This window comes from Pseudophryne corroboree, chromosome 4 (genome assembly GCF_028390025.1).
Source record: "Pseudophryne corroboree isolate aPseCor3 chromosome 4, aPseCor3.hap2, whole genome shotgun sequence".
Classification (NCBI taxonomy): Eukaryota; Metazoa; Chordata; class Amphibia; order Anura; family Myobatrachidae; genus Pseudophryne; species Pseudophryne corroboree.
Genome location: NC_086447.1, coordinates 902911552 through 902924986, shown reverse-complemented (window position 1 = coordinate 902924986; position 13435 = coordinate 902911552). Strand labels below are relative to the sequence as shown.

General features: G+C 44.7%; 1 protein-coding gene and 2 pseudogenes across 1 annotated transcript in view; 2 read left to right on the top strand and 1 right to left on the bottom strand.

Moving 5' to 3' along the window:
• ALK (ALK receptor tyrosine kinase) overlaps positions 1-13435 on the top strand; it is a 1590950-nt gene that overhangs the window by 651034 nt on the left and 926481 nt on the right. The window lies entirely within an intron of this gene.
• LOC134912539 (5S ribosomal RNA) lies at positions 8295-8414 on the bottom strand (annotated as a pseudogene).
• Positions 8642-8761, top strand: LOC134912230 (5S ribosomal RNA; annotated as a pseudogene).

The window sequence follows — 13435 nt, the reverse complement described above, 5'->3', positions numbered from 1 at the left end:
GCATATTACAGGGGCAGTGACACATGTTTTGAGGAGTGGATTTGAGGAGCACTGCAATGAAAAGTTTTCTGTATTATTGTATAGTGGTTGCTGGGATGCTCTCTGTATTGTATAGTGGTCCCTGGAATGTTCTTTCTATTACACAGTGATTACTAGGATGCTCCATTCCATGTATTATATAGTGGGTAACAGAACATGACCTGCATTAGAATATTGTCTGTATATTGATCTCTGTAATGTATTTTACTGTAAGTCTATCTGTTAGAGATGAGCGGGTTCGGTTTCTCTGAATCCGAACCCGCACGAACTTCATGTTTTTTTCACGGGTCCGAGCAGACTCGGATCCTCCCGCCTTGCTCAGTTAACCCGAGCGCGCCCGAACGTCATCATGACGCTGTCGGATTCTCGCGAGACTCGGATTCTATATAAGGAGCCGCGCGTCGCCGCCATTTTCACACGTGCATTGAGATTGATAGGGAGAGGACGTGGCTGGCGTCCTCTCCATTTAGATTAGGGTTGAGAGAGAGAGAGAGAGATTGACCTGAGGCTGTGATACTGTAGAAGAGAGTGCAGAGTTTAGTGACTGACGACCACAGTGACCACCAGACAGTGCAGTTGTTTGTTTTATTTAATATATGCGTTCTCTGCCTGAAAAAAACGATACACACAGTGACTCAGTCACATACCATATCTGTGTGCACTGCTCAGCCCAGTGTGCTGCATCAATGTATATATATATCTGACTGTGCTCAGCTCACACAGCTTATAATTGTGGGGGAGACTGGGGAGCACTGCAGTGCCAGTTATAGGTTATAGCAGGAGCCAGGAGTACATAATATTATATTAAAATTAAACAGTGCACACTTTTGCTGCAGGAGTGCCACTGCCAGTGTGACTAGTGACCAGTGACCTGACCACCAGTATATATAATATTAGTAGTATACTATCTCTTTATCAACCAGTCTATATTAGCAGCAGACACAGTACAGTGCGGTAGTTCACGGCTGTGGCTACCTCTGTGTCGGCACTCGGCAGCCCGTCCATAATTGTATATACCACCTAACCGTGTTTTTTTTCTCTTTCTTTATAGTCATACTAGTTACGAGTATACTATCTCTTTATCAACCAGTCTATATTAGCAGCAGACACAGTACAGTGCGGTAGTTCACGGCTGTGGCTACCTCTGTGTCGGCACTCGGCAGCCCGTCCATAATTGTATATACCACCTAACCGTGGTTTTTTTTTCTTTCTTTATACATACATACTAGTTACGAGTATACTATCTCTTTATCAACCAGTCTATATATTAGCAGCAGACACAGTACAGTGCGGTAGTTCACGGCTGTGGCTACCTCTGTGTCGGCACTCGGCAGCCCGTCCATAATTGTATATACCACCTAACCGTGGTTTTTTTTTCTTTCTTTATAGTCATACTAGTTACGAGTATACTATCTCTTTATCAACCAGTCTATATTAGCAGCAGACACAGTACAGTGCGGTAGTTCACGGCTGTGGCTACCTCTGTGTCGGCACTCGGCAGCCCGTCCATAATTGTATATACCACCTAACCGTGGTTTTTTTTTCTTTCTTTATACATACATACTAGTTACGAGTATACTATCTCTTTATCAACCAGTCTATATATTAGCAGCAGACACAGTACAGTGCGGTAGTTCACGGCTGTGGCTACCTCTGTGTCGGCACTCGGCAGCCCGTCCATAATTGTATATACCACCTAACCGTGGTTTTTTTTTCTTTCTTTATACATACATACTAGTTACGAGTATACTATCTCTTTATCAACCAGTCTATATATTAGCAGCAGACACAGTACAGTGCGGTAGTTCACGGCTGTGGCTACCTCTGTGTCGGCACTCGGCAGCCCGTCCATAATTGTATACTAGTATCCAATCCATCCATCTCCATTGTTTACCTGAGGTGCCTTTTAGTTGTGCCTATTAAAATATGGAGAACAAAAATGTTGAGGTTCCAAAATTAGGGAAAGATCAAGATCCACTTCCACCTCGTGCTGAAGCTGCTGCCACTAGTCATGGCCGAGACGATGAAATGCCAGCAACGTCGTCTGCCAAGGCCGATGCCCAATGTCATAGTACAGAGCATGTCAAATCCAAAACACCAAATATCAGTAAAAAAAGGACTCCAAAACCTAAAATAAAATTGTCGGAGGAGAAGCGTAAACTTGCCAATATGCCATTTACCACACGGAGTGGCAAGGAACGGCTGAGGCCCTGGCCTATGTTCATGGCTAGTGGTTCAGCTTCACATGAGGATGGAAGCACTCAGCCTCTCGCTAGAAAAATGAAAAGACTAAAGCTGGCAAAAGCAGTAGCACCGCAAAGAACTGTGCGTTCTTCGAAATCCCAAATCCACAAGGAGAGTCCGACTCCAATTGTGTCGGTTGCGATGCCTGACCTTCCCAACACTGGACGTGAAGAGCATGCGCCTTCCACCATTTGCACGCCCCCTGCAAGTGATGGAAGGAGCACCCGCAGTCCAGTTCCTGATAGTCAGATTGAAGATGTCAGTGTTGAAGTACACCAGGATGAGGAGGATATGGGTGTTGCTGGCGCTGGGGAAGAAATTGACCAGGAGGATTCTGATGGTGAGGTGGTTTGTTTAAGTCAGGCACCCGGGGAGACACCTGTTGTCCGTGGTAGGAATATGGCCGTTGACATGCCTGGTGAAAATACCAAAAAAATCAGCTCTTCGGTGTGGAAGTATTTCACCAGAAATGCGGACAACAGGTGTCAAGCCGTGTGTTGCCTTTGTCAAGCTGTAATAAGTAGGGGTAAGGACGTTAACCACCTCGGAACATCCTCCCTTATACGTCACCTGCAGCGCATTCATAATAAGTCAGTGACAAGTTCAAAAACTTTGGGTGACAGCGGAAGCAGTCCACTGACCAGTAAATCCCTTCCTCTTGTAACCAAGCTTACGCAAACCACCCCACCAACTCCCTCAGTGTCAATTTCCTCCTTCCCCAGGAATGCCAATAGTCCTAGATGGGCCCGGTGTTTGTGTCGGCCACTAGGGTCGCTTATCTTACTCACACAGCTACCTCATTGCGCCTCTTTTTTTCTTTGCGTCATGTGCTGTTTGGGGAGGGTTTTTTGGAAGGGACATCCTGCGTGACACTGCAGTGACACTCCTAGATGGGCCCGGTGTTTGTGTCGGCCACTAGGGTCGCTAATCTTACTCACACAGCTACCTCATTGCGCCTCTTTTTTTCTTTGCGTCATGTGCTGTTTGGGGAGGGTTTTTTGGAAGGGCCATCCTGCGTGACACTGCAGTGCCACTCCTAGATGGGCCCGGTGTTTGTGTCGGCCACTAGGGTCGCTTATCTTACTCACACAGCGACCTCGGTGCAAATTTTAGGACTAAAAATAATATTGTGAGGTGTGAGGTATTCAGAATAGACTGAAAATGAGTGGAAATTATGGTTTTTGAGGTTAATAATACTTTGGGATCAAAATGACCGCCAAATTCTATGATTTAAGCTGTTTTTTTAGGTTTTTTGGAAAAAAAAACCCCGAATCCAAAACACACCCGAATCCGACAAAAAAAATTCGGTGAGGTTTTGCCAAAACGCGGTCGAACCCAAAACACGGCCGCGGAACCGAACCCAAAACCAAAACACAAAACCCGAAAAATTTCCGGCGCTCATCTCTACTATCTGTACTGTATAGAGACCACTAGGATGCTTTCTGTATTCTATAGTAGTCACTATAATGCTCTCTGTACAGTATTTCAGTCATTAGGATACTCTCTGATTATATAGTGATCACTTTTTATTATTTCCCACAACATACATAAAACAAAACTCTATATTCAGTCCACACTGTCTTCTAGACAGATTTGTCTCTATTTATCCATATTTATTCATGTATTATTATATACGTGTAAGGCTCAGGAACAAATACTTAGAGATTTCTGGCAATTTTTCTTTATACAGGTTGAGTATCCCATATCCAAATATCCGATATACGGAATATTCCGAAATACGGACTTTTTTGAGCGAGAGTGAGATAGTGAAACTTTTGTTTTCTGATGGCTCAATGTACACAAACTTTGTTTAATACACACAGTTATTACAAATATTGTATTAAATGACCTTCAGACTGTGTATATAAGGTGTATATGAAACATAAATGAATTGTGTGAATGTAGACACACTTTGTTTAATGCACAAAGTTATAAAAAATGTTGGCTAAAATTACCTTCAGGCTGTGTGTATAAGGTGTAAATTAAACATAAATGCATTCTGTGCTTGGATTTAGGTCCCATTGCCATGATATCTCATTATGGTATGCAATTATTCCAAAATACGGAAAAATCCGATATCCAAAATACCTCTGGTCCCAAGCATTTTGGATAAGGGATACTCAACCTGTATATGTTGTGCATCATTTTTATGCTTAGTCACTAGTTAATGAGCAGCACTCCACGACAATCAACACTTTACCTGAGGTACCGTCATTGAACGCTGGAAATCACATTATTCCGTACTATTAGTGACAGAGCTGTAATATCACATTCATCTTGCAAAGTTTATTTGCAAAGCTCTCATCCACAGTCTTAACATTTTATACTTATCGCTGTATTTCTGCAGGCCTGTTGTATTTATCTGAAAAGAATATAATTATGATTTACATAAGCCACTTACAGCAACATTACTCTGGAATTACGCACTCTACAAAACTGCAGCAATTTGTGACCTTTCAGTAATGACTGTGTCCTAATTTCTAAAAGTAATCAGTTTATAATTGAATTCACGTTCACTCATTGCCTTTCTGGAAAGCACTGCATCCAGACAGAAAATGCCAGGATACAAACGTAGACGCTTCAATAGTTATGTGATTAGAATCACTTTTAGATTTTATTTTTAAACGAATATATTTCTGACACTTCTTTTGAAATATTTCTTTCACACAGGGCACTTTTTTAAACAAGACAAACGCCCTAGTGCTCTCTCAGCCATATAGTCATGGCATTTATCTAGAAATATCTAGAAAAAGACAATCTACGCGTTTCGCTGTTGCTTTTATTATATGGCAGAAAGGCCTTCCTGCACTGTATTTGTAAAATCCACATTTCTTAGAATGTAGATTTTATCAATAGAACTGGGATTGCAAAGATGTAAATGTGTTCTTGGTTGGTGAATAATCAGTCGAGAAGTCCGGACAGAACAAAAATAATTGGGGACGTCTGACTGGCAGAAAAAAACTGATTGGGAAATTCTGCCCGGAACGCTTAACACATGTTGCCTGGGAACCATTAAAATACAGAGTGAGCTGAATATTCCACGGAACATATTTAAAGATTTTGCTCCTCTCTAACTGTGTGGATGGATTTCTTGTCTGGGATGTTCATCAAAGTGTAATTCAGACAGCTTGCTGCTGGCCCTACGGCCCTATTGCTCCCAACTCATTAATCGGCTTCTATATGTGAGTATGTTACAAAGGAGCAAGGATTGAAATAGTTGCAAACTTTGGGCCTGATTCGTGTTTGCAAGTAACGTAAAAAAGCAAGCAACTGGCCAAAACTTTACTGCAATGCAGCTGGGGCAGATGTAACATGTGCAGAGAGAGCTAGATTAGGGTGGGGTGTTCAAACTTTGGCTCAAATGTATTAAGCCTTAAAAAGTGGTAGAGTGTAGACGGATAAAGAGCGATAAATGACCAACCAATCAGCTCCTGTCATTTTTCAAACACAGCCTGTGACACAGCAGTTAGGAAGCTGGTCATTTATTACTCTTTAGGCCGATTCAAACCTAGGGGTAAATTTACTAAGACGGGAGTTCTATTTAAGATGGGATGTTGCCCATAGCAACCAATCAGATTCCAGGTATTATCTTCTAGAAGGTGCTAGATAAATGAGGAGTAGAAGCTGATTGGTTGCTATGGGCAACATCCCATCTTAAATAGAACTCCCATCTTAGTAAATTTACCCCCTGATCACTCCTCTGCGAATTTGCAGAGGTTTGTGATCAGATAGTCGCCGCCAGCCAGGCAGAGTGAAAACTCACCCCGCGCAAGTCTCTGTACGCCTTGCAAAAATCTCGGCATTAGCCAGTCAGCTGCAAATCCTTTCGCAACTCACTCACCATCGAATGATTTGTGCAGTCTACGTGTAGCCCCGGACTTATTCCTACAGTGCGACAGAATCAGGATGATCAAGGGCGCAGCTGACGTCACACACCCACCCTGAAAACGCTTGGGCACGCCTGCATTTTTACTGCCACTCTCAGAAAACGTCCAGTTACCACCCCCAAACGCCCACTTCCTGTCAATCAACTTGCGTACGCCTAGCAATCCAAAAAGTTGTAGGATTTTTTTCAAGTTTGGCATCCGTATGCATGCGCAGGCGATCGATAACCAACCGCCTTGCGAATTCGCACAACAGCGATCAGATCTGAAAAACGAAGCGGCCCCTTTGTACGAATAAGCGGTACTGTAGTCTGCCGTTTTACAACAAACCCATTGAGCGAACCGCAACACGTGTTTCATGTGGACGGAACTGATGTTAATGTTAGAAAAACACATTGGAGCTGATTCTGAGCTGCAAGCAAAGTGACTATAGTTGTGGCTAGCCGCTAACGCCTGAGTTACTGCCAGGGGCGGACTAACAGAGGATGGGGCCCCTCGTGCACACTCCGTATGGGCCCCCACTGTACGTCGCAGTAGACTCTGGCATTGTACATCTCTACGGCGCATGTGCAGGTCTCCAGAAACATGGCGCCGTCATGATCATTTGCAGGCATTCTCCTGGTGATATTTGCCATGGCTGCAGTGCTGACGTGAGACTCCAGAAAGGTAGGTAAATAAACATGGGTGCAGTGTTTGTGGTGTAGGGCCCCCCAGACCCAGGGGCACGTGTGCACCGCACACTCTGCACCCATTATAGATACAAAACAATGGTGGCAACCGCACAGGTTACAGACAATTGTATATGTATGATGGTTGTCATCTGTAAAACTGATTTATATCAAAGAATTTACCGTATATACTCGAGTATAAGTCGACCCGAATATAAGCCGAGGCACCTAATTTTACCACAAAAACCTGGGAAAACTTATTGACTCGAGTATAAGCCTAGGGTGGGAAATGCAGCTCTAGCCGTACACAGCCCTCATACTGCCAGATATGCCCTCACACTGCCAGATATGCCCCCACAGTGCCAGATATGCCCTCATACTGCCAGATATGCCCCCACAGTGCCAGATGTGCCAGATATGCCCTCATGCTGCCAGATATGCCCTCATGCTGCCAGATATGCCCCACAATGCCAGATGTGCCAGATATGCCCCACAGTGCCAGATATGCCCTCATGCTTCCAGATATGCCCCACAGTGCCAGATGTGCCAGATATGCCCTCATGCTTCCAGATATGCCCCACAGTGCCAGATATGCCCTCATGCTGCCAGATATGCCCCTTAGTGCCAGTTACTTACCCTCCGTCGCTCCCGCGCTGTCTTCTGAAGGAGGGACAAGGAGGGCACAGCGCGCGGCTCTCCTGTGTCCCTCCTGCATCTCCGGCGGCAGCGGCGTGTGTTAAAGGAAGTGCCGGTTCGTGCACTTCCTTTAACACACACACGCCGCTGCCGCCGGAGATGCAGGAGGGACACAGGAGAGCCGCGCGCTGTGCCCTCCGTGTCCCTCCTAAATACTGACTCGAGTATAAGCCGAAGGGGCTTTTTCAGCACAAAAAAAAGTGCTGAAAAAGACGGCTTATACTCGAGTATATACGGTACTTCTTTAATTTAGAAACCATACACATAAGGTTCTATAGTCCTTTATCTTGTGTATATAAGGTTACCTTCAGTGGTGCTCCCCTGAGTCAGAGAATATCAATATGAACGCAAAGAGAGTAGAAAGTAGAAGACTCTTGTTGGGGAGCACTCTAATACAGACAGACTGTTGTGGTCAAAATACCAATAACTGGATAAAATAAAAATACTTTAATAAATTCTCATTAAAAAGAGGTATAGAGGAGTTCGATTGGTGCCAATATATGTTAATCAATAACAAAGCGAAAATATAAAGAATGTATACACAATTTATAGCTCAAAGGCTATAATATAAGCCGGAGTGGGTATTTTTATGGACAAGTGACAGTCACATAGTGGTTATAATATCCTTATACTATGAGGAATATGACCGTCATTTTATGCTGCATCAATCCCAAATGAAAGAGTTATTGCAGACAGTTGAATCATAGGTCAAGACCGAAATACCAAAAAGCGCTCTTAATAGTGATTAGTCAACAGGCTGCAATTATTGCAGTACCAGGGTGTTCCGAGGTGGTCTCCCATCCAAGTACTGACTCGGCCCTCCACTGCTTGGCTTCCAAGATCAGATGAGATTGGGCATCTCCAGTGGGGTATGTCCGCAGATTTTATGCTTGCTTTTGTTGTCACTATATATTAATAAGATTGGTTATTGCGCACTTATTGTATTGTGGTATCCATAGTGATAAAAATCATTTCCACATACTAAATAACCATCTCTTTTAGCACTTACACATGTGGTTTACATAAAGCACACTTACTGTGAGTACTCATTACCCTTTGTGCTCATTTGTACATTGAAAAAAATATAGTGACAACAAAGGTAAGCATACAATCTGCGGACATACCCCACTGGAGATGCCCAATCTCATCTGATCTTGGAAGCCAAGCAGTGGAGGGCCGGGTCAGTACTTGGATGGGAGACCACCTCGGAGCACCCTGGTACTGCAATAATTGCAGCCTGTTAACTAATTGGGCACATACAGTGGCTGAATACTTTGTTGGCACAATATATTAATATCTGTGCCAGAGATATGACACATCACTGCATAATCTCCCCTGCAGTGCCGTCAACTCATCCAGGACAGACGAGTCTGCCACCTAGGGCCTAATTCAGACCTGCGTTTTTAGCTGTCCTGTGATCAAATAGTCGCCGCCTACAGGGGGAGTGTATTTTCGCTGTGCTAGTGTGCGTTCCTATGTGTTAGCAGTGATGCTAAAAAACAGTTTGTGCAGTCTCTGCGCAGCCCAGGACTTACTCTTTCAGTGCAATTGAATACTGCTAATCGGGGTCGGAGCTGACGTCAGACACCCTCCCTGAAAACTCTTGAGCCTGCCTGCGTTTTTACGGACACTCCCTGAAAACAGTCAGTGCCACCCATTCAGCCCAAGTGGCGATATGCTTGCCATCCCTATGATTCTGAATCATATGGAATTGCTGGAAGGCACCGACACACACGCATTTTGGTAAAATAATGAGATCTATATGCAGACGGAATTGCATAACCGGTGGAAGGGATAGAACCATTCAATTATTCTTTCACTTCTCATTAATGCAATGCACTAATCAGCCAATTCATTCTTAGAGTAGACCTCAAATTATTAGAAGTTACAAAGCAATTCCCTCTGATTTGAAATCCTTATTATAGGCTACACATTCAATAGAGGTTAATAATGTCTGCATTAATAATGCATTTCCATTACACTGCCTCTCCTCATAACCAGACTACAGAAGACAACTGTAACTAACTCCTACAGCCTGCTTGTCTGTCTAGATCTATCACCCCACAACATTGTGCTTCATGGGAAACTAACCCTCTATATCAGTACTGTATATCTGTTACGTACACCAGTGCTAACAGGAGTATACCGGTGTATGAACAGAGAGGGAAGCGAAGCAAACAAACTCACAGACAGTATAACATAACATACACAGGAGGTGATGGAATAACTAATAAATACAAAGTGAACGGAGAAGCCCAAAGGCTCAGGAATTGGGTGTCTCCCTAGTGTCAGGAATGCTCAGATGGAATAGAGCGGACAATGAAGCGACGTGTAGTGATTTAACATGTGGAGCACCTGAAATGATGTTGCTAAGAGCAACAGAAAAAACCCCAAAGGGTTACCAACGGGTGTGGGAATAAACTCCTTGGTCAGAGATAGAAATATAGACACAAGGAGAGTATCCACAATCCTAACCCCCACTTGCAGGGCACAGGTTCAGCTTACTGCCACTAAACTGACACCTGGACGCCCTGCACAGTGAGGGAGGATTAAGCAAGCAGGTCTGAGAGTACAGCCGCAAACCTGCTGGGTTCACAGAATAGCAAAAGAACCCCAGCAGGTCAAACAACTGACTCCAGCCTTACTGCTAGGTCCGGATTGGCAGAATGAAGTACCGAATCCCAAGGCCTGTTCGCAGTAAGCAACAAGTAAATACAAAGTCACACAGTACTAGCTAACTCTCTGGAACTGACTAACAAACAAAGATTCAGCAGCATTTGCCTAGCCTGAGAGGATGGTTTATATAGCAGGTGCTGTCCACGCCCCACTCAGACCTCACAGACTGTGAGCACAAAACCAGCGCCGGATTCCCTGCCGTGCACAGAGCCTGTAACCACTACACAGTAAAAACCCGGACCGGAGTATCACCTGCGCTCAGGTTGCTTCGCTAACACTTGCCTCCCGGTTGCCATGGCGACGTGGCAGCACAGAGCAGGAGATCCTAACAATATCTCTCCTTTCTTCTGGATCATTCAGTGGCAAACGCAGGATTTGCATGGGGGGGTTTCCAGAACTGGGTGGAGCCAAGCACGGGGGGTGGGGACTGAGTGACCCAGTATATGCTGGGTCCGTAAAACTAGTGTGTCTGTGTGTGTGTGTGTGTGTGTGTGTGTGTGTGTATATATATATATATATATACACACACACATATACATATCTACACATATATATACCGTATATACACACACATATATATTTATATATATATATATACACAGATACATATACACATAGCATATCAAACATAGTACACGTATATATATATATATATATATATATACACATGTATATACTGTGTATCATATGTGGGTGTGTGTGTTTATATGTATGTATATACATGTGTATATATGTATGCACATGGATATATCTGTACTATAATTAAAATAAAGTAAACTTTTATTAAGCACTTACAAGTGCCACAAGGAAAACAGCAGGCTGCAGAGGACGCTAGACAGCCATTAATAATCCTCAAGTCACAAAATTCAGCAACAATAAATAAAGTAAAAAATCTTTTTTTTGGTGAAGGGGGGGGGGGGATGTGGGGTTCTGGGAGCTCAGAGCCCCCCCCCCGCGTGCGCCACTGATCATTATACTTCAGAAGATATAGCGGATAGACCAGAAAAAGTGATGTAGGTTCTCTATTTAATAGGGAAGGAGTAGTTCCTCCGTCTTGATGGGTACAATACCTTTCTGTCTACATGCGAGGAAGAGGGAAGAAAACGGGGTCACTGGTAAAATCACTTCATCATATTCACATCTCTTAGGGTAATTCCCCAACAGGTTCAGCATCTGCGGGAGTGCCGGGCACACACCCAGAGTGATGAAAAATAAGAATTTACTCACCGGTAATTCTATTTCTCGTAGTCCGTAGTGGATGCTGGGAACTCCTTAAGGACCATCAGGAATAGACGGGCTCCGCAGGAGACTGGGCACTCTAAAAGAAAGATTAGGTACTATCTGGTGTGCACTGGCTCCTCCCTCTATGCCCCTCCTCCAGACCTCAGTTAAGGAAACTGTGCCCGGAAGAGCTGACACAACAAGGAAAGGATTTGGAATCCAGGGTAAGACTCATACCAGCCACACCAATCACACCGTACAACTTGTGATAACCATACCCAGTTAACAGTATGAACAACAACTGAGCCTCAGTAACAGATGGCTCATAACAATAACCCTTTAGTTAAGCAATAACTTTATACATGTATTGCAGAGAGTCCGCACTTGGGACGGGCGCCCAGCATCCACTACGGATTACGAGAAATAGAATTACCGGTGAGTAAATTCTTATTTTCTCTGACGTCCTAGTGGATGCTGGGAACTCCGTAAGGACCATGGGGATTATACCAAAGCTCCCAAACGGGCGGGAGAGTGTGGATGACTCTGCAGCACCGAATGAGCAAAGGCAAGGTCCTCCTCAGCCAGGGTATCAAACTTGTAGAACTTAGCAAATGTGTTTGAACCCGACCAAGTAGCAGCTCGGCAAAGCTGTAAAGCCGAGACCCCTCGGGCAGCCGCCCAAGAAGAGCCCACCTTCCTTGTGGAATGGGCTTATACTGATTTAGGATGCGGCAATCCTGCCGCAGAATGAGCTTGCTGAATCGTGTTACAGATCCAGCGCGCAATAGTTTGTTTTGAAGCAGGAGCACCCAGCTTGTTGGGTGCATGCAGGATAAACAGCGAGTCAGTTTTCCTGACTCCAGCTGTCCTGGAAACATAGATTTTCAAAGCCCTGACTACATCTAGTAACTTGGAGTCCTCCAAGTCCCGAGTAGCCGCAGGCACCACAATAGGTTGGTTCAAAAGAAACGCTGATACCACCTTAGGGAGAAATTGGGGACGAGTCCTCAATTCTGCCCTGTCCATATGGAAGATCAGATAAGGGCTTTTACATGACAAAGCCACCAATTCTGACACACGCCTAGCCGAAGCTAAGGCCAATAGCATGACCACTTTCCACGTGAGATATTTGAGCTCCACGGTATTAAGTGGCACAAACCAGTGGGATTTCAGGAAATCCAACACAACGTTAAGATCCCAAGGTGCCACTGGAGGCACAAAAGGGGGCTGAATATGCAGCACTCCCTTAACAAACGTCTGAACTTCAGGCAGTGAAGCCAGTTCTTTTTGAAAGAAAATAGGGCCGAAATCTGGACCTTTATGGATCCTAATTTTAGGCCCATAGTCACCCCCGACTGTAGGAAGTGCAGGAATCGACCCAGCTGGAATTCCTCTGTAGGGGCCGTCCTGCCCTCACACCAAGCAACATATTTTCACCATATACGGTGATAATGTTGTGCTGTCACGTCTTTCCTAGCCTTTATCAGCGTAGGAATCCCTTCATCTGGAATGCCCTTTTCCGTTAGGATCCGGCGTTCAACCGCCATGCCGTCAAACGCAGCCGCGGTAAGTCTTGGAACAGACAGGGCCCCTGCTGTAACATGTCCTGTCTGAGAGGCAGAGGCCATGGGTCCTCTGAGATCATTTCTTGTAGTTCTGGGTACCAAGTTCTTCTTGGCCAATCCGGAACGATGAGTATAGTTCTTACTCCTCTCTTTCTTACTATCCTCAGTACCTTGGGTATGAGAGGAAGAGGAGGGAACACATAAACCGACTGGTACACCCACGGTGTCACAAGTGCGTCCACAGCTATCGCCTGAGGGTCCCTTGACCTGGCGCAATATTTTTTTAGCTTTTTGTTGAGGCGGGACGCCATCATGTCCACCTGTGGCCGTTCCCAACGGTTTACAATCTGCGTGAAGACTTCTGGATGAAGTCCCCACTCTCCCGGGTGGAGATCGTGCCTGCTGAGGAAGTCTGCTTCCCAGTTGTCCACTCCCGGAATGA